Genomic DNA, 27,270 nt, shown 5'->3' with positions numbered 1-27,270 from the left:
TAGTGTGAGCTAAAAGCTTTTTACGTCTGCACATGAGCAGCCAGAAGAATTTCAAATTCGTTTAATAAGCACTTGACCGACCGCGCATAAGGGCGGCTCTAATTGGTGGTGGTAGCAGAGTGGTAAACCAAAGAAATAAAAAATAAAAAATAAAAAATAAAAACTAAGAATGACGAAGCAGTCTAAAATTAATGGCGTGCTGAGCAGGGATAACATGCAAGTGGAGTCAATAGGAGCAGTGGACACTAAGAAGTTTTCAAAAAAAGGGGCCAATAAGGGACGGAAGCGTTCTAAGAAAAAAACAACATTTTCAGTTAAAGAAAGGTGTTTTAGAAAATGCATATTAACCCTGAAGTGAAACCCCAAACTAGTCAGGAAAAATACTAGTTTACAACTAGAATTTCCTGAGTGTAACCGAACTAGTACGAAAATGCCCAGACTTGTACCAAGTACAAAACGATTTATTCATGCCCTGTTTTATTTGACCTCGACAGTTTAATACAATAGAGTACACAAAATATAATAATTTTTATTCGGGTATATTGTAAACCGTTAAAGAGAGTACGTACTCGCAATTATACGATACCTGTTAAATGATTATTAATTATATTATTTTTGATCATTTTCAATTATGTTTGACTTTTTTTACTTACACGATTAATATACTTATTTGATTAATTTCCACTCTCAATCAACAAGCCAAAGTATAGACAAAAATTAAGAATATTTAATAACTGCTTGAATTATTTATTTACTTTTAAAATTTTTTAAAAAGTAACTACTGAAATAGTTGATGAATTTAATTTATTTTAATGAAAACTTTTATTTTTTATTTTAGTTCACTCAAAAATAACTAAAATATTCGTTTTATTTTTAACTAAATAGAATGTTTTCTTTTCCATATTCAATATTATTAAAAAAGATAAAAATATAATATTTACTGTACCCGAAAGCTTTTACTTTTAATATTATATAATGGAAAATGCATTTAAATTTATGTTCGAAAGTTTGAAATATTTATGTATGTATTTATTTTTCCTTTTAATTAATACTCAAAAAATTTAACACTAATTATTGGCAAATCTAAGGGTGCCTAATAAAAATGTGTAATGTATTAAAGTGTAATTAATCAAAACTTTTTTTTTTGTATATTGGTGAATTCATTTTATTTTTTGACTTCCAAAGTAGTGGTTTTGGGCCATAATTGGACTAGTATTTTTCTGTCTATTTTGAACCAGTATGAGACTGGTATATTTCTGGCCGAAATCTGACATTTGCCATCTCGTAGGACATCACCATGTTAAAAATACCAGTTGATTGCATGGAAAAAAGATAGTTGGCTGACTAGTTGGGCATGCGGTTCATACCAGTTGTGAGGTAGTTTACAACTAGTACATTTGACTACAGGGAAATAGTTACTGAAACTACTTTTTTGGTGGCAACCCTATTCAAAAATATTTCTTGAAAAATAAGGCATTCCTTAATTCTTTATAGTACTGATTTTAATTTTTGCCAGAATCTTAAAAAATTTCGGAATCAAAAAAGTTAATACAACTGATTGTTGGGTGGCAAAAATATTTTTGCACGAAAATAGGCACTTCTGATGTTATTTATTTTTAACACATTTTCTAAGAAAAGTTATACGCTATATATTAAAAGTTAATACAACTACAGTTTCGGTGGCAACCCTACACGCAAATAGATGTGGAAAATGTAAGGACTTTGTGATGTTTTTTGCTCTTATTTGATTTATAAAGTTTAGAAATTTGATTTTAGAAATATAATGAAACTACTTTTTTGGTGGCAACTCTACTCAGAAGTATTTTTTTGAAGAAAATAGGTACTTTTAGAAATATTCGATTTATTTTTACCAAACTTTTCAAATAGTTTCGAAATAGCCGGTTATAGAAAGATTCATAAATCGACGTTTTTGGAGGCAACTCTACTCCGAGATAATTTTGGAAAAAACGTACATAAGAGTAGAACAAATCAATACCAGAAAATCAAAGGAACAGTTTCTACGAAAAATTAAAAAAAAAATTGTTATTAAAAAATAGCAAACCTACTTTTTTGGTGGCAACCCTACACCAAAAAGTATTTCATTTTTAAAGAAAATAAGTACTTTTTGAGAAATTTTTACCAGAATTTTCAAAAATTTTCGACATTACGGGTTATAAAAATATTCATAGAACTACGCTTTCGGAGGCAACCCTAATCAAAGATATTTCGGTAAAAACATACCTAGGAGGTACTCCTTAACTGATTGAAGGTCAAGAGTAGAACAAATTAAACTAGCAAATCATAGGAACAATGTTTACAAAAAAATAAGAGAATTAATTTTTTAAATATTAAATAATTCAAGTTCAAACAATATTAATTTTTTAATTACATACATCGATATATAATTATTTTGTTTCGTATTTTCTTTGTGGAAAAGAAGGAAAAATAATTCATTCAATCGTACATCGCCAGATGTCAAGAAAATTCTTCAGCCCATTAAAAAAATAAAAATTTTAAGAAAACACACTTCTTTAAAGAAAATAAAACAAATTTCTTAAGAATTCCTTGCAAGATTTTTTCTCAATTTAAGTGAAAAACGCTAAATGGTATTGCTACCATTTAGGCGTGTTGCAATTTTAGTTATGCCCGCTGATGCTCAACCTCTTTGAGTGCCTCAAAATTTTTCGAACATTCAAAAAATTAATCATATTTTTTTTCTGTTTAGCGGCGGCAGTCATTTTTATTTATTTTTTTGTAATCATGTAATATTAATGATACTCCGCTTTATGCATGTTGCCACCAAAAATAATGCTTATCAGCTTTCCTGCTTCGTTAGCCATATTTTATTCAGGTGGGTAATTTGTTTGTGGCCACAATTATATATTCACTCGTTCCCCGATCAAAAGCCGAAGGCACTCGCTACTACATACATACATACATTAAAGTTTACTTTATTCCCTTTTTGGCCAGTGTTTTCCATTTTTTTGATGTTGTTTTTTATCTTCTCTTTTCCTGGTTTCAAGCATCGTTTGTTGTCCATGTTTGCTGGCTGCTTCCAATCACCATACCATGCATGCTGTGCATATGATTTGTGGCATTCGAATTTAATAAAGAAAGTAAGCGCATATGTACCGGGTGGTGCGTACGTGAGTTGACGTGTGCACAAGCACATGACGAGGCCGGCTACCAGTTTTACGTGAAATTAAGCGGCGAATGCAGGGGCACAATGCACTATGGTCTGGCAGCTACTGTTTGCTGGCCAAAAGTCATTTTTAAAAGTATCGATAAATCGATTTTCTTAAAGAGTTTTCCCGTTGAGATATCAGCTGTTAAGGATGGCATTTTTGCTAAAGGTTTACATATTTTTTTCTTTCGTAGTCAGTATTCTTGTAGCTCTAAATGGTATTAGTCTTTGAATTAGAAAGATATTTTAAAAAAGAGAATGGAAATGAATACGAAGGTAATATTTGTGTGATTAATAAAAAAGAAAACTAACATATAGTTTGCTAAATAAAATAAAACTGATTTTCAAAATGGGCTCTAATTTGGGTAATAATATTCCACTTTAAATAGAGCTATAAAAAAATTGGTTTCATTTGGCGGTCATCAAGCTTTGTGGGCAAAAAAATGTTCAATTTACAGTTTGTGGGCTGCGAATCATGTTGCATTTTTTTGCATTTTTTGAATAATGGGGTTTTTTCTTAGAAATCTCCCACACGCCATATTGGATCCGCCATTTTTAATTTCAAAAATCTGTCCTCAGATTTTAAGTCATCGAATATTTATATACGTTTTTGGTGAAAAAGAAGAAATTATAGAATTTGGTGGCCATATTGAATGCGCCATTTTGAATTTAAAATATCTGCTATCAGACTCGAAATCAGGAAAAGGAATAAATTATAAAATTGGGCGCCATATGGGATCCGCCATTTTAAATTCCAAAAATCTTATATCAGATTCGATATTGGATCTACTATTTTTAATTTCGAAAATCTGACATTATATTCGAAATTAGCGACTTTAAAAACCCCCAAACACTAAGTTTCAAATCAATTTGGTTACTTCTCGACTTTTGACCAGCAAATGATAATCGCTAGACCATAGTGCAGTGGAGCAATAATGGTGAGGCGTGGAATTTGATTTAGTTTACGACCTATCAAATAATGGCATCGAACTCTAAACGATCTTTCCAAAAAGATGCAGGCATTTACAATTTTATAGAAGGTTGCCACCCATTATGAAATTACTTGATTAACGTAAAAATTGGTAAATAGAGTAAAATTGTATTGAGCGCATATCAAATGCAGATCATTTACCAAGATTGAGTTGTCAACATAGTTTTAAGAAGATTGCCAGCTGCATGATAACAGAAATAACAGAAAATCTATAATATTAGCAGCAAAAGAAAAGCTTGGATTCAGACCAAATTGTGAAGGAGATTGCCACCTGTTTCAGTAATTAAAACATATTCAATAAAACAAGTTTGTAACATACATGACATAACTATAAGTGACCATCAGGTCAAGGTGCAGGGATGGTATTTTCAGAGATAGTAGTCGATAGTTTTAGTAGCTTTAATTAAAGCTTAAGTGGAAGGTTCTATAACCTTTTGTTTCTTTTCTAGAGCTTCTTATATACTGCAAAAACAATACGCTTTTTTGACACTTTGACCTCATTCTTCTCAAAATCTGGAGGCGATGGAAACTTTTACTCTACTTTTACTTTTACTTACGGATTCTTAATCAGCATCAAAAAATCTAGCGAACCCAGCTTTACCATTTTCCGCATCAAAATTTTTCCCCATTTTTGCTGGTCTGTGTATTTTTAACATCCAATTTCTATTCATACTCCCAAAATTATAACTTCAGAAACCATCTCGGTAAATACATATGTCCTTATAGATTTCAATCACAAGCGTTCAGATTTGGCATGCTATTTTCATGAGCTTTTAAGGCATCAAAGTAGCGATTACGGGACAAATACGGGACCTTAAAAGAAATACAGAGCATTTGGCGTTCTGTATATAATAGATAAAGTACCTGGGCAATAATACAGGACGTATGGTCACCGTAAATATAGTTGTGACATGTCAAAAAATCGCAGTTAGTTTAGTCTTTTAAAAAGCAGAAAAATCTTATGAATTATATGCCCCTATGATGTTATTAAAAAAAATCGAACAGATTTGCCATATCTTAAAAAGTTTCAAGTTACTTTAATCTATCAAAAATTAACAATACAAAGTTGGAAATCAAGCGAAGGGCGTTGAAACAAATTTTATTTAATGCTTATTTCGGCGCGTTACCTTAAATATTTTTAACTTTTGTTTTGAAAAACAAGCTTCAACAATATTAAAGAGCTTTGGCGTTTTCCCTAAGAATTTATAAGATCATGCGCCGTTTTTTTTAAATAACTTTTAAAATTAATCTGCCCCTGCAGGGATCGAAAATAACCGTTGAATATTAAGATCTTTGTTTTCTTATTTACTTTTTTGTATGGTCAATGAATTTAGGATTAAAATTTTGTATTTGTAATTTAAAAGATTCATAGAAATGTAGAATTTTTCCCATTTATTGCTCCTTGTAAAATTTTTTTTGAATTATATGGGAAATCTAAAAACAGGTAACCTTTGAGCTATTTAACTTTATTTTCATTGTTGTAAACTATATGAAGCTGGTTGCTTATGGATATAATTCTTAGATATATACTTGAAGCCTCAAAAAATTTTTTTATCAATTTGGTGCATAAAGGCGGACTTCATAGCATACGTATCCGTATGCGTGCGTTTGACATTTACGCTTAGAAATTAAAATTCATATACATTTTCATGCGTTGCTTTGTAGGTGCTGGTATTAAAATTTGTACATTAAATTTTTCTTTCAAACGCACGCATACGTATCCGCCTTAACTTTTGAGTTATAGATGTTTTCATTCAAAAAATTATTAAAAACAAGTGAGTTTTTTATGTAATTTTTAAGAGGCGAAAAATTTATTACGGCATAACTTTTGAAGCACACCATATACTGGTTTGAAATTTTATGGGCAATTAGTACTTATGTGGATACTTCATATGTAGTAGGTACTTAAAGTGTGCTTTAAACAATAACTAAATGGCAAGCAACTAAAAGTTTGTAACTCTACTTCTCACAATTTTCAAAATTTTCAGTTTATCGCGTATAGTTTTTGGAGCATTTCGTTTTAAAAACTTTTTAAGTATACATTGTATTCTACAAACAATTATGAATAATTTGATACCTTAGCAAGAGGTGTGCTTTCAGAATAAACCAACTTTTAAAGATAAAATGTTCTGCGTTCTTGGGCGTAATTTTATTATTTATGAATCTTTACCAAGCTTCATATATTTTGGCAACTCCTCTCGGTAAGTTCAGTACATCTAGGATTGTTTTTAGTTATTTTAATTTTCACAAATTTTCAAATCATTTTCATGGACTCACGTTGAATAGGTCCTAGCTTGGTCTTCTTATTACTCACATTTTACTACTACTGTTGTTGTGATTGTAATAGCATAACAATTCCCTCAAGGGTTTTTGGGGAATCAGTTGGAGTGACAACTATGGCCAAGTGGCCATATATAGATCTGGGTCGTTTCGGTTACGTAGACCCGACGATGATGAGAACGTTTTACTACTGGCGATCGGTTTTGTTGCTGATTTTTAATTAAAGCTACCTACAAACACAATTACACACCGGGACACACTCTTTGTGTGCTCAACACCAGAAGAACTTCAACACGTTTTGTATGCGCTTGCAACTTTTGGAGCATTATTATTATTTTTTTTTTCTTTTTGAATATATATTTCTTCATTAATTTGTATGTATATTTCTATATAAGCATTTTTAAATTTCATATTTACACCTCTTTTTTATCACCAAAATCTGAAAAAAAAAATTTATTACCCAATTGACTTTAATAAGAAGTATTTGAGTTGCTTGCCAGAGCTCCACTGTGCGGCAGTAGCAGTATCGGTACTAACTTCTCACAGCCTAATGAATAATTTGTGCCCATCATTCATTACCGCAATTCGGCCAACCCATCTGCTGTAGTTGTGCCACCTTATCGGTTAAACGTTCCACTCTTTTCTTGGCCAAGCAATCTTCGCTGTTCGCTTATGTTAAATTTCACCTCATTTCACGACTAATAATAGCCTTCACGCAAATAATTTGCTGCGAGTTTATGTTCAAACGGAACTGATTATTTTATGGAAGAACATTCTAATGGAACGGGTTTGTACGGGCAAATATGATTGCGAATGCAATATTGCGCTTAGTTCGCTTCGAAGTTGAATGTGTATCGTTATTGGAAAATTATTACAGCTATCAACTAGGTTTGCTCATTCTTAGTGGTAACCTATTTTTTTGTATTTTCTTTAGCAGCACAGGATGTTGCGGAAGTCTTTACAGTTCGTACTTACTATTAAACTCGTTACAAATAAATATTAAAATTAAAAAGCTATTAAATAATTTCATGGGAAAAATAACTGCTGAATAGTGGAAAGACTTCTTGTGGTTGCATTGACATACTAGTCGAAAATATAACAAGGGAGGAGATCTTAAAATTAATAGACAATTTTTTAAAATATTTTTGGAGCACTTTGGTGAGATTTTTGGAAATAAAAATATTGTGATTGTCACAAACTTACCTTGATTAGTGACGCATGGTGAATATCTGAAAAAAAAAATAAATAAAATAAAGAAAAATTAGTTCGGGCTACTGACTGTGCTTGAAGGAATAAAACAAAAATAACGAAGAACTATTTTTTACACTTACGAATATATTTTCTGAGTTTATTTATCTATATTATATTAATATGCTCGCATGAATTTTGTCCGCCTTTGTTTGGCGACTTCAAGACCGTTCGAAGGGTACTTTTCTGTAGATGAGGAGAGTTTTTATAATTTCAAAATTGGTTGAAAATTAGGGCCAAAGTTTCCTTATTTGTGTATAGTTGTTGTTGCAACCTCTCCAATTTGAGTGGTCTTCGCATTTTGTTTTACTTCCTATATGAAAAGCAACTATGTAATTGAAATAAATGTGATGATGAAGAATTAAATTATAGAAAGAACGGATCAGAAAAAAAGTGAAAGCAAATTTGAAGATTAAGACGAAAATGAAAACAAAGGCAACTGAAAGGGTAACAAAGTTTATTGAAATTTTTCGACAGGTATTGAAATAAATTTAGTCATAGAAAATTTGGTTATCGAAAGCTATTAAATTACCAGAACTTATCGAATCATCAAAGTGTGTAGCTATCGAATTTTATGGAGTTATCCATGTTTATTGAGTTATCGCAACGCATAGAGTTATTCAAATTGATCAATGTTTATTAAGTTGTCGATACTTATAGACACAGAAACTTAAAGCGCAGTTACCCACGGACATAAAAACGGAGAACGTGTCTTATGGAATTTGCGTGTGACGTAGAAGTTGCTTCCCTTCCTTTTTATAAACAGCAAACTTAATACCAGATATATACATTTTTGAATTATCGAAATTTATCGAGTCCTCGAAATGCACAGTTATCGAGATTTATCGCAATTAGTCGAATTTGCGAATCTTGTTGAGTAATCGGATTTTAGTGCTTTTAAAATTCATCGCTTTATCGATATGCATCAAATTATCGAAATTTATGGGCAAACTGTATCGGGTGAGTTCCAAGGGTGTATCAATTTTGAATAAATTAACGTCCTTAAATTTCGAAATATTGACGTTTCGAGCATTTCTAAAGTTTACCGTTATATGAAAAGCCGTAATTTTAGACCGATTTCAATAATTTTGAACCGTTTGCTTTTATGTGGCAAGCACAATAACCATACCGAGTTTGGTACAAATTGGTAGAACGGTTACCGAGATACATATATGTGATCATAAGTGGGCGGTGCCACGCCCATTTTCCAAAATTTTATGATAAGCGTATTTCCTGATAAAGAATTGCTGCAAGCATCAATTTTGAATAAATTAGCTTCAATATTTACGGATTTATCGAATTTTTCGTATTTCTCCAAATTACCGGTATATGGGATGTGGGCGTGGTTATTGTCCCATTTTTAAAATTTTCGGCCATTTGGTATCCTGTACCAAGGCCAATAACTGTGCCAAGTTTGGAAGAAATCGGTGCAGCGGTTGCCAAGATATACACATGTAACACTAAGTGGGCGTGGCTACGCCCATTTTCCAAAAATTAATAATATTCTTATTTTTCGTCTAAAAGTTATTGCAAATATCAATTTTGAGTGAATAATCTTCAGTAGTTACTAAAATATCGCAGTTTTCGTATTTCTGAAAATTACCGTTATATGGGAGGTAGGCGTGGTTATTGTCCGATTTTGCCCATTTTCAATACCATCCGTCCTACGCCCTACGCTACGAAAGAAGTACACGTGCCAAGTTTCGTTAAGATATCTTAATTTTTACTCGAGTTATCGTGTGCACAGACGGACGGACAGACGGACGGACGGACGGACAGACAGCCACCGCTTAATCGATTTCTCTTTTCATCCTGATCATTTATGTATACATTTGTCTATATCTATCTCGATTCGTTTTGCCTGTTACAAACAACCGTTATGTGAACAAAGTTATAATACCCTTGTGCACAAGTGCGCTCGGGTATAAAAACGGTAGAATTTCAACAGCAAAGGCGGACCTTCATAGTATGCATACAAATTTCTTATAATCTCATGAGTTGCTATGAAGGTGCTGCTATAAAAATTTGTATATTAAATTTTCTGCCAAACGCACGCATACGTATGTACATATACGCATGCTATGAAGATTCGCCTTAACTGACACTCCTGGTGTAGAGCATATTTTGTGTTCTTTTTTTCATGCCCCATTTCAGAAGTTTAAGTTTGTTTTATGTATGCAAATTTAATTAAAAAAAAAAATTCCACAAGTTACTCTAGTACCCTACTGTTGCTTACTCATAGTTCCGTCTTTATTGAATGTTATATCAGAGGACTTGTCCAGTCTGATTTTGGTGCTGAATATAATTTGGCCTTTGGGGAAATCGTTCAGCTTTGCTCAAGTTAATTAGATAGTGCTCTTTCTGTTCACGTTTTTAATGGTACGGCCTCGTCTAGATTCCGCAAAATTTTTTTACTAATAAAAAATATTTTATTTTAGCAATATTATCCCTACAATATCAAGTAAAATAAATAATGCTCATTTCTGCCGTCCCTTAGGCCAATCAAGTGTGCACTTAACCTACCTGTTTGACCTCTAACTCTAAGTAAAAAGTTATCAGTATTTATTTATGCCAAAATATGCAGCCGAGTCGCGATGAAGAATTGCGTTGCATGCAGTGGCGAACAGTAAACACCCACAAAAACCCACTCAGCCAGCTATGCCAGTTATGCGCCGCTCGTATTGCACCTCATAAATTTGTACGCAATCAATAAAAAAAAATAGGCTGAACGGGGAGCAAACGCAGTGCCAAACGGTGACGGTGCAGTGCAATGGCCGCAGGACTAGAATTTAAATAAATTAATAAACGCTTTGATATGCTACAGTCACAGTCCCAGTCACAGTTATAACTAGTTAAGTATAAACAAAACTCTGTATAGGAGTTGGCGTCGGCGTGAAATGCACAGTTAAAGCCAAAGTCAAAATACAATAACTGCCAGGCATATAAAGCGATAAAATCACTCGAGACAACGAATGAGAAATGTGAATCGTAGTTTAAATGCAAGCGATCGTGCGGCTAATGTGGAGTCGCAGCGCATGCGCCGTGAGGTAGGTGGTGGTGGTGGGGACGGTAACAAGCGGCTTGCGAAGAGAGTGTTAGCCATTCTTTCTACGGAGAATCGCGGGGCATTATCATGCCAACAGAAAGGTGTAGAATAATTGCAGACATACTAGTTAGACAAAGTCGCATCCAAAGCCAAACAGACTGCTTGGTTGATAAAGACACTAGCAGTGCAAAACAAAACAAAAGCAACGCAAAGAAATGTTCAACGCTGCATTTAAAAAAATACAAACAAAACATCAATCTTTTATTGGGGAATGTAATAAAAATATTTCGCCAACTACTCAAACACTGCGAGCGGAATGCTAATTTGTATGCCCGCAAAACGTGTTACCAAAATTGTAAAGCCGCCCCCACTGCACAACCAGCCAGACAGGCAGCCAGTGAACCAGCCAGCGAAGGTGGAATACATAGTTGTAGAAGTAATGTTGCCATTGCTGTTGTGTTTGGTGTTGCTGTTGCAAAATGTTAAGTTGAAAATGCACAAGAGCCAAAGAGGCTACAGCAAGAAAAAAAAGCATGCGCACACACAGCCGCAATATCGACAAAAAGTATCATAAAATAACAGTTATTTCGTCAGAATAGCCAAAGAGTGTTGCCAACGTCTATGCATACTTTCGACAAAAGAAGATGAAAAAAAAGAGTGGAGTAGAAGAATCGATGATGTTGTTGATGGTAATGTTGCCAGTCGAGGTGGCTGCACAAAAAGTGCCATGAATGTTGTAGAGTATTGCGAAAGCCAGTAGGCGGCATATGGGCAGCCGCAGCGGAAAAACATTTATGGTTTGTGCAGTAAAATAATAATAAATTTATTGACATACATTGTGGAAATAAAATACGAAATTGGTGAGGGCAACATTAAAGCGTTGTATTTTCAACCAACTTCACAAAAAGGAGAAGGTTATCAATTCGTCGAAATATTTGTTTTTTTCTTGTTTTTACGTATGTTACAGCATAACTTTAGACCACGTCAATATATATATATATATTTTTTTTTTAATTGTATGATGAAGAAATTAACGATAAACTTAAATTTTCATATGAGAATTGAAGTCGGTTTTGTTTTTTTGCTTAAAAATTACTCGTTTATTTTTATTCTTTGTTACAACGAGTTCTTTGGAGCTTTAAGCTATGATTTTTTCACAGTTTAGTTCTACAGTGTAGCATTCCATAGATGATAAAAATTGATTGAAAAGACCTTCCAGCAAAAAATATTAGTTAGATAGTTATTAACTGAAAATGCCGAAAAAAGCAAAAAATGTCAAGGATATTTTTCAATAGAATATACATACATATGTACGTGTGTCATAAAGAATTTACAAATTACACAAAAATATATATTTGCAAAATAACCACTTTGTTAGAATTTTATTAATACATTGACAAAAAAAAATTACAAGAAAGTATGTATACATCTTAAAATAAACCAAATGCCTTTAGAGCTTGAGCCCTTACTTTTCCCTTGGTTTTATTTATTTTATCCAAATGAATTTTAGTCATATAAGTCAATCAGTAAAGACAGCTGTTCAGTAGTTGTAGTTTCCCGCCTACTTAACCGTTTTATGGCAATAGCTTAAAAGATCGAAATACGTGTAACTCCTACACTAGAAACACCAATTCAGTTTTCAGATGCAGGCATTAGAGTCCCAACGAATCTCAAAAATAGCAGCGGAGCTTAAACCACAAGGGGTTTCAATCTGGTCAAATTAAAATAACAATTGGACACTGGGAAAATACCGAGATAAGAGCAGCGATGGAAGCAAAAGCTCACTTTTCTCAAGAGAGAAATCCATGTGGTCTGACTTGCAGCCATAGGAAGCACATCCCCAGAGTACAAATGAAGCAGTGAATAGTTGAGGGAGCTCTTCTACCTAACTTTTTGGCTACTCTGTCTGCCTCGGTTGAAGTGCGAGAACTCTCATTTGAAAAAAACTTTCATACTGGTTTACTTGCGCAAAACTGAAAAGCAAATACTCTAACATTTTGATTTATAAAATAGTCTATAAAATTCTTATAAGAACAAAAGAGTCCCAGAATTAATTATAAATTGAAAAGTATAATATTAGGAGCTTTTTACACGCATACGTATCTATGCTTAAAATTTTTACGGAGTTGTAATCGAAAAGGTGACAGGTAACAAAATCTACGGAAATAACGTCAACTGACACCATTTTCCATAGTGATGGGAAATAAAATCCATATACGTTATTACCTTTTCAAAAAGTCAACAAAAATAATGATTATTTTTTGATTTTTATTTTTTCCCTCAAAGATAATAGATAGTTATTATTGAGTTTTATATTTTCACTTAAGAATAATGATCATTCAAAAAACTCAAAAAAGTGATTTCCGACGTATACTTTTCAGAGGTAGCGACACCCTAATAGAAGGAATAAGTCCCAAAACATTCAAAATTTCAGTTGATTGCGCTTGCATGGTTTTTAAAATTTTGTTATTAATCATTATATTAAAGGGGAAAAATAATACTCAATAATAATTATTATTTTCAAGCGAACAATGCTGATTTATATTATTTTACTCGTAATGATTACCGTCCCCGAAAAAAACATTGTGGCGCCACAGCCAGATGTCTACCCAAAGATAATTTTAAAATCAATTTTCTTTGTGAAATTCCAAAAAATGATACGAGAAAAGCCTTGAATAGAGAAGTTCCTCTTTGAACAGAGAAAAATTATACAACATATTCAAATCTTAAATGTCCAAATCCAAAATATCTACATGAAGATCATTGAATAGAGTATCTCCTAATTGAATAGAGGAAACGCTCAAATCGTAAATATTCGAGTCTACTAGCGAACCTGGCGAACTTAGTCCCGCCTCTAACCATTTTTTTATTTACACCTTTTGGTCCAACATTTTCATAAACAATTGACGTTTACGACTTCCATTGACACATTTCCCTTGCAGCTGAATTCGCGACGAACACACTCGAAGCTGTTCATTAATTTGGATGCTTTGTTAAGGGGATAATAGCACGGCCGGTTGCCAATTTTTTTTTTTTTATATTTTGACAGCGTGAACCAATGTTTCATCTTCCCATCGGCGGTATAATGGTTTTCAAATACCTAAAGTACAATGATGAAGCAATATGCCACATGTTTTCATTTTGTATTTTTGATCAAAACTCTATCATATCCAGCAACTGTAAATGGAACCGCTAAGATTTTACAACGCACTCTAACCTAAATAATTTTGAGCATTACTGCAATTTTGAACCTATGCAACCATTTCAATTCTACTATTTCGATCAAAATTAAGAAAATCAATAATTGTCTACAAAAAATCTATGGAAAATCTATTTTTCCGGATTATTATATTTTTCGGCAAATTTTTTCCAGATTAAAAGGATTCATCAAGATAACATTAAAAAAAATAGATTGGCGCTTACACAATATGTTAGTGATTGGCATAGCTTCTCCTCCAATTTGTGGCGTGCGCCTGGATATTGTCACATAAAGGGGAAGGACTTACAGTTTTACAACGACTCCGAAAGGCGATTGTACTTTTATGAGAAGCTGTTTTTTTTATGGCAAAAATACACTCGGTGGTTTGCCATTGCCTGCCGAGGGCCGACTGCTATAAGAAAACCTTTTTCTCTTCTTCTGATTTTGATGTTAGTCGGAAACTGGGCTTGATCTAGGCCCTGAAGAATGGTAGTGCGCGCTGATAACCAATACACTACAGTGGCCTCCTGTGCTTAAGATACTTAAGATATATATTTAATACACTAAATTTGTACACACGTGACAACCCTATTCAAAAGTTTGTATATTCACCTAGAGCGGTGAAGCTGGCCTTCAAATTGGTATTAACTAATTAAATTTTATCGATATTATGGAATATATGGAGCTTTTCAAAAACAATTTTTTCAGAAATAACTAAATTCAAATAACGTGACTATTTTTCGCAAGTGAACTCCCCTTCTTCAAATTGAGGTCTGAGTTCTTGAATTTCATAAACTATTAAAGGAGATGTCATGTTGTAACACAAAAAATCATTTGAGAAATAAGTGTATAAAGGATTGAAGTCTGCAATAGTACGGATAAAGAGTATTGACTTATGATCTTCTTTTTAAAGGAAAGAGCAATTAATCTACACACAAAAAATTATAGAGGAATATATGTAACTCCAATAACTAGATATGTCTATGACTATAGAGCATTAATGGTCTTTATGAAGCCAAATCCTGCTTCGAAAAGAGAATGCGCACTTTCTTTAAAAGTTAAAAAAAAAAAAAGTTTGCTTAATCGCTCTGAATTAAGAAAATTTATAGAGATCTAAAAGTTTAAATTTGTAGAGGATTTGCACTAATCATGACGTGTAAGAGAAAACAGTACAAAACTCTTTTAGAATATATCGTCCCTAGACGCGATCTCACAAGTTGACTGCGAAAAAGACGCGTAAAAAACTTCATGGAAGAAATACCCTTAACATGCAATGGCGGTCAAAAATGGATGAAGGGAGTTTTGTTTTTAATATTTACAACGTTTTTCTAGCTAAAATTGGTTTGATATTTTTTTATAAAAACATGGTTTATACTATAACACAAATATATATAAATCACACTTTCTAGCTTTATATAGAATTTAAAAAAATCCACAAATTTTTATATAAATTTCGCGCTTCTTAGCCAGAATTTTTACAAACTTTTTAGGTATGAAGTTAACAGGCTCCTACAAATTTAGTAAAATGAATGCAAGTTTTGAGCGGCTAAACAATCGCATTTATTTTTAATATTTTTTTTAAGTTGACGGCGTTTTGCACTTTTTTCTATATAAACATGAGTTTCTTGTGGCAAGACCGTTTGCGAAAAAAATAAAAAAAGTCAACGCCAGTTTTCCTTAATTTCGCTATTTGTATGAAAAAGGAACTGCAAACTCTGTCAATAAGAAAAGAATTACTCAAACTCAATGCGATTTTTAGCCGCTGAAAACTTGCACTTATTATTCTAAAATTGTATAAGCCTGATAACTACATACCCATAAAATTTATAAAAATTCAGGTTAACAAGCTCGAAATTTGGATAAAGTTTTTTGAAATTTTTCTAAATTCTGCATAAAGTTTGAGAGTGTGATTTACACGGGTTTTGTTAAAGCATGAACCATATTTTTATAAAAAAATATCAAACAAATTTTAACTTGAAGAACATAGGAAATATTAAAACGAAGCACCATTCATCCATTTTTGACCGCCCCTGTAGTTAATGGCGAAGAAAGCCGCGTAAAGTTATTTTCGCGGTCTACTGTATTTGCGGGTGTAACAGTATACAAAGAATTTGGGGAATCATGCTGTAGTGACAGTCTTTAGCCAGATATGAATCCAGGTTTATGCATTTTTCTTCACTGAAAATTTTTTTTAAGCTTCGCTTTTAGTACATTTTTTTCACGCGTCTTGTTTCGCTTTTTTTATTCAAGTCCAGTGACGAAATGTTCTTTATAAAGATATTATTTATAAAACGAAATGATTTTCATGCTTTGAATTTGGAGTTATCCGGAAAAGATCTTTTCAAAAAAATTCGCCCAATCACTCAGTGAGTTTTTCTGGGTTTGGTTAAAGTTGGAAAGCAGGCGGTTCTCATGAAGGTTCCAGGCCAAGGAAACGAGCTCAGAGTGACACCGTATTGGTGAATGGCGTTTCTTTTCATTTTGCTGGAGGACGTACAAACCTGTCCGCACTGTTAATAACAAGAATATATTAAATTAAGATAACATCCCAAGGTCTATCGTAGCAGTCTATCCTTTAGTACGGCTGGAAAGATATTCAAGTCAGAAGGACGATAAGGACTGGTCACATGTATTATACACAGTTACCATCCGGTAAAGTGGCAGCAATTACAACGGTTATTCAGGGCCTTCTCATGTAAGTATAAAGGTACAAAATTGATGGCAGGTCACGGGAATCATTTGGCTGGCAAATTACCCAGGCATTTCAATATCCCTTCTTACTATGCAAAACGAGTAACCAGTTATTGGTGAATAGTATGGCTCTGCCGGAGAAGAAGTAAGAGAGTAAAAATTAACTTACTGCTAGACTTTCGGACTGAACTGAACAAAGTTTAAGAAACCCAATGCTGACAAAAAATCCAAAAATATTGTTCCGCTTAAAAATATGCGACCTCTAAAGAGAAACATATGTACACATATTTAATGAAAATTATTAACAAAAAAAAAAATTATATTTAAGAGTATCCCGTAATATCGCATCAAGATATTGGCCACTCGAAAGCCCTTGTTGCAAACATGATAATTTGCTTAAATTAAAATTTTTGTTAAACACCACAAAAGCTGTCATTAATGAAAACAAAACATTTACATACATATAGGTTCATAATATCTACAAAACAAAAGCAACAAAAATATAAACACAAACGCTTATATCCCCATCATTTTACTGGCTAACTGAAGAAAAGACAAAAACAAGCAAAAAAGAATTTCAACGGCAAACAAGTAAATGCCCTTAATACAAAAACGTAATTACACGCACGCACTTCAAAATAAGAGTGTTTTCATGTACATGTGAGTGCTGCATTAATACGAAACGGACGGCATATGGCAGTAAATGGAGGAAATGCCGCGATCAGAAAGATTTTTTCCTCCCTTTCTGTCCAGTTCCAGGCCCCGCAAGCAGGTCAGCATTCCATAGCACCAACAGCAGCAAGCACAACTCCTCGCCGCATCGTCATCATAATTATTAGCATCGTAAATAACAGCTACAACACCGAAACACACAAAAACGGAAGGGTCACAAAATCAACAACGGCAAGGTAACAGCACCAAGGTATGCACTTTGTTAGGTCCATCATTTTATCTGTCATTCATCACGCATTCAGCTGCATGGTTGAAGGTGGAGAATGAGGAGGGAGGGAAGGGAGAGAAAGAAGGCCGAGGGTAAGGAGTGCTATCAAAATGGTGCGGTTAACTAAAATATACTCCGGGCGAATAAGAGCAAATGTTCCATATCAGCTGTGTATTGGCCAGTCATCACTTGTTGTTTGTGTGGCAAAGTGTTGCTAGAAGGAATGTGCACTTGAAAGGGTTAACTGGTTGACAGCTGCAAACATTTTTTGGGAATGCATTTTTTGTGCGTCTTATATTTAAGTTTGATATCCGAGGCATATTTGCCAATCACTTGCCCTGATTGAATTTAATCTACAGGTTCGTTGCTTAAGTCTTTTGTTTTTGAGTGAATAAAATAAACTGGGCGAAACCAGACCGGACTTTGTTAACATTTCCTGAAAGTATACCGGTATCGATGGATTTGCAAAATGTAGGTTAGCGCTTACTAGCGTGAAAAAATTATATTTTTCTAATGTATGTACTAAGTCTTAACTAGAATGAGTAATAATGTGTTGAAATAGGTAGAAATATTTAGTAGTTCTTTGCCAAATTAAGATTTTTGATTTTGAATTTTTTTCAAAATATCGTTTTTGAAAGTGACAGTTATTGATCAGTATAAAGTATAGACTAAAAAACGCTATTGCTATCGTTAAAAGAAAGTTCCATAAATGGTATAGACTAAATCTTAGTACATTTTTATAAAAAAAAACTAGCCAGTGCCCGCTTGCTTCACGGCGCCTAATAAGAACATTTGCGTAGGCCAATGCAAAAAAAGCGTTTACAAGAAAAAGCGGTATGTAAAGTAAAAAAGTTTAAACGACCAAAGACATTATCCTCCTCGGTTAGATGTGTAAGCCAATAAAAGTCCCTGTAAGGAAACCTAAGAGCATAGGAGGGCAAAATAAATACGCATTATGATTTTCAACCACGTTGTATAAAAAATAAAATTTTTCAACATTTTCACAAAAAAATTTCAAAATTTTCACAAAAAAATTTCAAGATTTTCACAAAAAATTTTCAAAATTTTCACAAAAGTTTTACTCTCTCCCAAAAGTTAAAAGGAAAATAACAATCGCTCAATGCGATTTAGAAACCCAGGAGAAATTTGTTCCCAGTCGAATGATGCATGCCTGTCTATGTATATGTATATAGATGCAGCCATTCCAATGTCGAACGCGGGTGGCGCGGGGTGGCGCGGGGCGGCGCACTATAGGCAAAATACGAGTTTTGTTTTCAAAATCGTAGATCTTCGCTTATAAAAAAGATAATGGAATGAAAATTTTTTTATCGTGAAGATAAATGATCATATAATATAGGATAACATAGGACTATTTTGCTTTATTACTCAATTGTTAAGTTTAAAAGTTGGTCCTATAGCTCCACGAGAAATGAAATAAAGCAAATTTGTGTTTTTTACATTAAATTGGGAAATAACACAAATTTGGTGTTATTTCATAGCATTTTATTATGACGTATGTATATATGCAGATATCCATCATTATCCCACTGTATAAGAACGTTAGAAATATTCCTATAGCACTATTCCTTTTCAATTGGCTAACAAATGTTCTAAATATGAGCCAAATCTGCAACTAAATGCAGTTTTTGGGAATAATCTGCCCCAGCACCTAGCGATTTAAGTTTTTGACGGAATATTTCCCTTTAAGGTGCTAACATATATTCCAAATATGAACGAAATTGTTCCAGCCGCTTGGTAGCTAAGTGACATACAATATGTATACGGAAAACTCTATTAAATTGTGAAATTGTGACGTTTCAGGTTTTAATTTTTTTTGGGAACAACAACAAAAAGTTTTGAATTTTTTTTGCCGTAAAACCTTCCATACAGAAGGTCCAAAAATGTACCTTTTACAGAATTGAAATCGGTTCGACCGTTTCGTCAGGCATCGCCGTCATACGAAAGACATTTCATTTTTATATATATAGAAGATAGATATAGATATAGAAGAAGAAATAAAAGTTAAGTTTCCAAACAAAAATATTTTTGCTTATATCGCCCTAAAAAAACCGGCTCGGCTTCAAAGAGTTGGGAAGCAATCAAGGAAATTTGTTTGGGAAAGGTTCTTTGATACCCTTTGACTGAATTATTTTCTACCGATATGCATATAAATTTAATTAGATTAGTTATCTTTATTTGTAGCATTTTCGGTGGCTGACCCAGAAAATTTTTGGTAGAAGAAAATACTTATTCATTCAGTTATTAAGGTTAAGACTGGCGCTTATGCTTAAACAACTTCATACCAGTGCCTCAATATTCTGAATTCCATTGAAGTTAACTTTGGAGCATTTTTTTCCAAACGACTATCTAAAACTGTTAATTAATAAAAAACGGTTAATGGGACCAAAGAATGCCATAATCTAAACTGTTTTCATAAACCTAGAGCCAGGTTACACACTTTTTCCAGACAAAAAAATTTCAAGAATTTCTCTTCTGCCACAAACATCTGCTTAAAAAGCAGCCAAAGAAATTGTAATCGTCCTCTACTCAACACAGCGAAAATCGGCAAATAAAAACTGCGAATAAAAAACTCGTCGGTAAAAAACCTCAGGAAGTTGCACATCTGAAGCAGCATACAAACAAACTAACTTTCATAAGAAGGAATGTGTATGAGAGTTAGTGGTTTTTATTGTTATTTTATATTCGACTCGTCTCAGAAAACTGTGCACAATTCGGTAGGATATGTGGCAAAGCAAAAACAATGCCAAAAACGCAAAAAAAATAAAGGAGAGGCTTGAAAAAATGAAAAACATTGCGTAAAACAACAACAACAACTAAGTAAGATCGTAAGTAAATGTAAAATATGCCGCAAAAAAAATCTAAGTGCAGCCGAGGAGAAGCAAAAACGTATGAAACCTAACAATCGAACGCCGCCGAGGAGTAAAAAAGTAAACGAAGTCTTATGCCAAAAGAATGTAGCAAAATGAAGCCAACGCCACAGGCTACAAAAACAATAACACGACGACAACAATATCAAAAACAATGTTAACAACAACAAGAACAAGAGCAGCAACAAAGCCGGTGTGAAGAGCATCGAACGCATAGCGAAAAGAAAAAAGAAGCCAACAGTCCAGTAGTCCGCCAAACAAAAAGACGTCGAAGTAAACTTTTGCCACAAAATGTTGAAAGCATAAATATGCGAGCAGCCAGCAGCAAGTTGCATGCATGAGCGAATGAGGAGCTGGAAAATATGGATGGAAGGTTGAAAGAGTAGGAATAGAAGGTTGTTGTTTGGCTGAAAAGCATGCGAGTGTGTTTGCGAGCTACATATGTATTTAAGTGAAAGAAGCTTGCTTCTAGCTGCTTGCCACAGCCGGCTATTGAAGGCTGCGCGACTGGCGACTGGCCGCTGCCGCCCGGCGATTGAGGATGCAACGCACACAACTGGTTCTTGAACTTGAAAGTTCGCCTATCAGCAGCAGCAGCAAACAAGCAACAATAACAAAAAAAAATCCAAACAATAACAAGAACGTTGAAAGCAAACGCAGGAACAACATCAAAAAAATCCAAAAACACACAAACACCAACCGAGCAAAGTCAAGAATTGGAAGGCAAAGAGGAAACTTGCAAACTCCGTTTCACAACTCCGATACCACATCCTCTGCCGCTTTGTAGTCATCGTCGCTGTGCTCCTCAAGCCGCCTTTGTAGCGTCACGGCGTCACATACCATCGCCTACTTCTATTCGTGAAAATCATCGCGCATTTTTCGGTTCTGTTCGCGGTTTTATATTTTCAATTTCGCCTTTGTCATTTCTCATTCCATTGCTGCTACTTCCTGCCAACGCTGCCTTTCATTGAATATTTATGTGCAGTTATGCTTTTCACAACTTGTTACCGGTGTGCTTGTTGCTGTTTAGCGCGTATTTGTTAGCGACCATGTAAGCATTTCTCTGCGCATCCACGACTTGGCTGTGAGTTTTGCCTGTCAAATGTTGCTCAACGAAAAGAAAGAAACACAGTGTGAAATTTATTTAGCATTATTTTTTGTTTTCAAACATTTTTTCCATTGACTTCCGCGTTGCTTTTTGGTCAATGTAGTGGCGCGCCACATTGCCGTTTGCTTTGTTGTTGAGGTGTTTGTTTAAAGTTTACTTTTTGCTGTTATTTCTCGTTTTTTTTTCATTTTTTTTAGTTGCGGCTTAAGTTATGTTCTGGGCTTCCTTAGCCAATTTCGCACCGCTGGGTGCTCTGGTGGCTCTGTTGTTGCTTGCTTTTACCCGCGGGTATTGTCATGGTGCTTACTATGCCTTTTCACTGATTATTAATGTACTTTTTATTGCTAATATTTTGTAATTTTAGTAGTGACAATATTTTTTAGAAGTTAGTCGGCGGCAAATTAATGTTTTGACAGCCACGATTTTTATTTATTTTTTTGTTAGATAAAGATTTGAGTGGGCCCAGCTTCCACGACAAATTTTCTAGATAGATAAACGGTATTTGCGGCATTGTTATTGAAGTCTTCATACATATTGCTACAGATAGCTTAACGGGGCAATTCTGGATCTTTCAACTCACCACAGTCTTCGCGAAAGATAAAAGTCTTTCGTAAGACAGTTGTCAGTTCTGGCAACTATCTTGTAAGTTCTTTACTGTCTTTCGAAAGACTAAGTAAAAGTTTTTTAGAAATTTAATTTCATTAAAAATATATATATGGCTCATTCCATCTCAAATTACCCAGGCCGGCGGAAAGTGAATTTAAGTTTGCGATAAAACTCACAGGGATTGTTCCTTGAACAATTTAAGGAGACACGTATATTTTCTTTTTGCTCAGAAATGCGAATTTTTCGAATAATGAATTTTTTTCTTTTTAAGTACGAACGCTTCTTTTTTCCTCTCTTAATAGCAACTTTTGATGAAATCGCTTATAACTGTCGCAAAAAAAAGCAAGGATTTTAACGATTTTTTTTTAAAATTGCAGATATTGATCTACTGAATCGATCTAGTGAACTAAAAATCAGTAATTGTTTATTAATAATTAATTATATCTTTATTTTTCACTGAGATATCGCATTTTGAAGTTTCCATGTTTGTGAATTTTTCGATATTCGAAAATCCATTGAGATAACATGAGACGTGATACGGTCGATTACATTCACAAACATGGAAACTTCAAAATGCGATATCTCAGTGAAAAATAAAGATATCTAAGCAAACTCAACGACATTTAAAAGAGGAAGACTTATACTTTAAAATACCACGTTTACTTTTTTATGAAGAGCAAAATCTGCGTAGGTACGTAACCTCAAAAATGGGCAAAAAGCACTTTTAGGTTAGGATATCTCAAAATCCTGACGTGATAGAGCAATTTAAACCCCGGATTCGGATTCTACGCAAAAAATGACTTCGAAAATGACCCTACACTTTCCTAGAACAAAACGTTGTTGACCTGTGTTATTGTTTATCAACAAAAAAATTTTTTTTGTTCAAATTGCCACATCTTTTTTTTCTCTCAAACTTTTTTGTCTATTAGGGAATAGTATAAACTATTTTCAGTACGAGTAGCAATATGCTAAAATTCGTCGTTTTCGAGTTATGATTTTTTTTCTGAAAATGCACTTATATGATGCTAGCAGATTTTCGTGCCAGTTGAAGACGCAAAAATTGTTGCCCATTATGATAAAGTTTTTTCAGGTTGCCCGATCAGAGCCAAAAGTTTTTTCCAATTGGGCTCTAATTTTGGCCCAATTGGGGCCCAATTACCTATTTGCCCATATGTATATATTTTTCTTTTTAAAACAATAAAAACGAAAATTAAATTAAAAAAAAATAAAAATGAAAAAATAATGGAACGAAAACCAAGCAAAAATAAATGAAAATATTTTTAAACATTGAATAAAATATTTTTTTTTCTTTTTTAACAATAAAATCTAAAAACTGAATTAGGAAAAGAAAAATAAATAAATTAAGAAGATTAGAACATCGTAATTAAAAAAAAAAAAACAGTTTTAATTTTAAAACATAATCTGAACACTAAAAAAATATATGTATATTAAAAAGGCAACAAAATTAAATAAGACCCTAAAATTTAAATGTAAAAATATATATATTTTTCTTTTTAAAACAATAAAATTACCAAAGAAAAAATAAATTAAATTAAAAAAAAAGAAAAATATAAATTAAATATATTTCTAAAAAATAAATGAAAATAAAAAATATCTTTCTTTTAGAAACAATAAAATCTAAAAATTTAAAGAAAATTTAACTAAAGAAACAAATTATATATTAAAAAAACGAAATAGAATAAGTTCCTAAAAATTAAATGAAATTAAAAAAATAGACTTCTTTGTAAAAAGAATAACATCAAAAAATTAAAAATATCGAATAATGAAATAAAAGTAATTAATTTAAAAAGGAAAAAATACATAGGATAAGTCAAAATTAGATGTAATTAAATAATATATTTTTTCCTAATGAAAAAAAAAAAAAACTCTAAAAATAACAAGAAAAATAATTCAAAACGAAAAATTTTAATTAATAACAAACAAGTAAGAACGTCTAAGTTCGGTCGGAGCCGAACATTAAATACCCGGCGCAAGTATTAAATATATGTTTTTCACCTTTCCGAAAGCTACCGCTACATGGTAAGCAGGGGTGTATCAATTTTGAGTAAATTAGTGTCCTTAAATTTCGAAATATTAAAGTTTCAAGCATTTCTGAAATTTACCGTTACATGAAAAGCGGCCGTATTTTTAGTCCGATTTCAATAATTTTCAACGTTTTGCCGTACAGAGTTTGGTACAAATTGGTAGAACGGTTACCGAGATACATATATGTGATCATAAGTGGGCGGTGCCACGCCCATTTTCCAAAATAATATCATAAACGTATTTCTTTGTAAAGAATTGTTGCAAGCATCAATTGAATAAATTAGCTTTAATATTTACTGATTTATTAAAAATTTCGTATTTCTCTAAATTAGCGTTATATAGCCACGCCTATTGTCCGATTCTGCCCATTTTCAATACCATTCGTCCTACGCCGGAAAGAAGTGCATGTACCAAGTTTCGTTACGATATCTCAATTTTTACTCGAGTTATCGTGTGCAAATACGGACGGACGGACGGACAGACAGTCACCGCTTAATCGATTTCTCTTGTCATTCTGATCATTTATGTATACATTTGTCTATATCTATCTCGATTCGTTTTGCCTGTTACAAACAACCGTTATGTGAACAAAGTTATAATACCCTTGTGCACAAGTGCGCTCGGGTATTAAAATCCGCAGCTCCAGGGCTTGAAATCTCTCCAATCGCACGCCAGTGCTCTGCACGCTCGGCCATTGTGACCATTGTTCTTTCTCTCAAAATTAATTTTCACCGCGACTGGTGAATGAAAGAGCTTTTTTCTGACACCCAAATTAATAAAAAATTGAAGATTTTTACTGCTTTATAAATAAAAAATTTGTATGAAAACATCACTTAATAGAGCTCTTTGAACCTATTTTATTTTTAAAGAATAATGGCCTTATTCATAAAAAATAAAGTAGGTTTAAAAAGCTTTATAAAGTGACGTTTTCATACATTTTTCAGTTTATAAACGTTTTTTAAAGCTACTTAATTTTTTATGAATAAGGCCATAAGGCCGTAAGACTTTTGTGCTAGAATTATAAAAGTATTTTGAACTATCTTGACATCTGCCTTACATTTGTCTTTCGAAAGACTTTCAACTATCTTAGCTTGTATTGCCCTGTAAGTCAGACGGGCCTCAGAGAAACACTCTGATGACCACAATATTTCTCTTAATAAAAACAAGTAAGAAAGTCTAAGTTCGGGCGGAGCCGAACATTAAATACCCGGCGCAAGTATTAAATATATGTTTTTCACCTTTCCGCAAGCTACCGCTACATGGTAAGCCGGGGTGTATCAATTTTGAGTAAGTTAGCGTCCTTGAATTTCGAAATATTGAAATTTCAAGCATTTCTGAAATTTATTGTTATATGAAAAGCGGCCGTAATTTTAGGCCGATTTCAATAATTTTCAACGCTTTGCTTTTATGTGGCAAGCACAATAACCATACCGAGTTTGGTACAAATTGGTGGAACGGTTACCGAGATACATATATGTGATCATAAGTGGGCGGTGCCACGCCCATTTTCCAAAATTTTATCATAAACGTATTTCTTGGTAAAGAATGGTTGCAAGCGTCAATTTTGAATAAATTAGCTTTAATATTTACTGATTTATCGAAGATTTCGTATTTCTCTAAATTACCCTTATATGGAATGAGGGCGTGGTTATTGTCCGATTTTAAAAATTTTCGGCCATTTGGTATGCTGTATCAAAGCCAACAACTGTGCCAAGTTTGGAAGAAATCAGTGCAGCGGTTGCCAAGATATACACATGTAACCATAAGTGGGCGTGGCTACGCCCATTTTTCAAAAATTTATAATATTCTTATTTTTTGTCTAAAAGTTATTGCAAATGTCAATTTTGAGTGAATAATCTTCAGTAGTTACTAAAATATCGCAGTTTTCGTATTTCTGAAAATTACCGTTATATGGGAGGTAGGCGTGGTTATTGTCCGATTTTGCCTATTTTCAATACCATCCGTCCTACGCCCGAAAGAAGTACACGTACCAAGTTTCGTTAAGATATCTTAATTTTTACTCGAGTTATCGTGTGCACAGACGGACGGACGGACGGACGGACGGACGGACGGACGGACGGACAGACAGTCACCGCTTAATCGATTTCTCTTTTCATCCTGATCATTTATGTATACATTTGTCTATATCTATCTCGATTCGTTTTGCCTGTTACAAACAACCGTTATGCGAACAAAGTTATAATACCCTTGTGCACAAGTGCGCTCGGGTATAAAAAGAAATCTTTCGCGCATACATTTCTGCCAAGTGTTTGGACAAGTTTCTACTATATTTTACAGTGTGTCTGTTATAACACAAATGCAGCAGCACACTCGGAGGCTTCCCCGCTCCCCACTAGGGTCCACCGCTGTTAGAAAACAACTTTAGATGTTGCTTGGATCTGGTATTAAACCCAGGTCGATTACAGCAGACCTCGGCAAGCACCATAGCTTCTGTTCATTTTACGATGACTGGATTGTACACGATACTCTACAAGTGTCCAGTTTATTGAAACTGCAGTTACTACTCGACCCCTTTTGCCAACTTGAGAGATCAAGAATCTCAAAGGAGCTTAATTGTTTAGACTCGGTTCCGGTAGTCCGGTCGTAGGCACTTAATTTTCAAAGGAGCTATTGTGGTCAGGACATAGCACAGATCGGCTACAGGCTAGCTCAGAGATAGTAGGGATCTCAGCTAATAGCGTCCTAAATGCTCTATCCAGGCACGACTATCTTAAAGGAAAGACAGTTTTGACGAAGCGATGTCCAACATGCCCACGAATTTTTCCGCCATGCTGACTGTATACATCTAAGCCTGAAAAACACTACAGTAGTCTGAAGGTCTTTCAGCTGTACCTTAATGTGAGTTTCTGTGAAGAGACGATAGAGATTTGATAACCCGTCATGAAAAATATCCCAGAAAGGGTCAAAGTTTGCTTAGAGTTTTTTTTTTCTTCTTGGGGTTTCATCTAATTTGATCTAATATAGATAGTAGATTAAAGCTGCTGGATTTATCGAAAATTTTAGCTATTCGCTCAAGGTAAAC

General features: G+C 33.6%; 1 protein-coding gene across 2 annotated transcripts in view; it reads right to left on the bottom strand.

Moving 5' to 3' along the window:
* The window catches only part of LOC118739254 (ankyrin repeat and BTB/POZ domain-containing protein 2-like), a 167,787-nt gene that overhangs the window by 97,052 nt on the left and 43,465 nt on the right, over positions 1–27,270 (bottom strand). For both annotated transcript variants that reach the window (XM_036470473.1, XM_036470472.1), the window contains exon 2: positions 7,659–7,684. The gene's annotated coding sequence lies outside the window, so the exon portion shown is untranslated. The remainder of the gene's footprint in view (positions 1–7,658; positions 7,685–27,270) is intronic.

The sequence above is a fragment of the Rhagoletis pomonella genome, unplaced genomic scaffold (genome assembly GCF_013731165.1).
Source record: "Rhagoletis pomonella isolate Grant_MI unplaced genomic scaffold, Rhpom_1.0 Rhpom_scaffold_00005, whole genome shotgun sequence".
NCBI classification, from domain to species: Eukaryota; Metazoa; Arthropoda; class Insecta; order Diptera; family Tephritidae; genus Rhagoletis; species Rhagoletis pomonella.
Note: the sequence above shows the minus strand (reverse complement) of the source record. Positions and strands in the feature narration are given on the sequence as shown.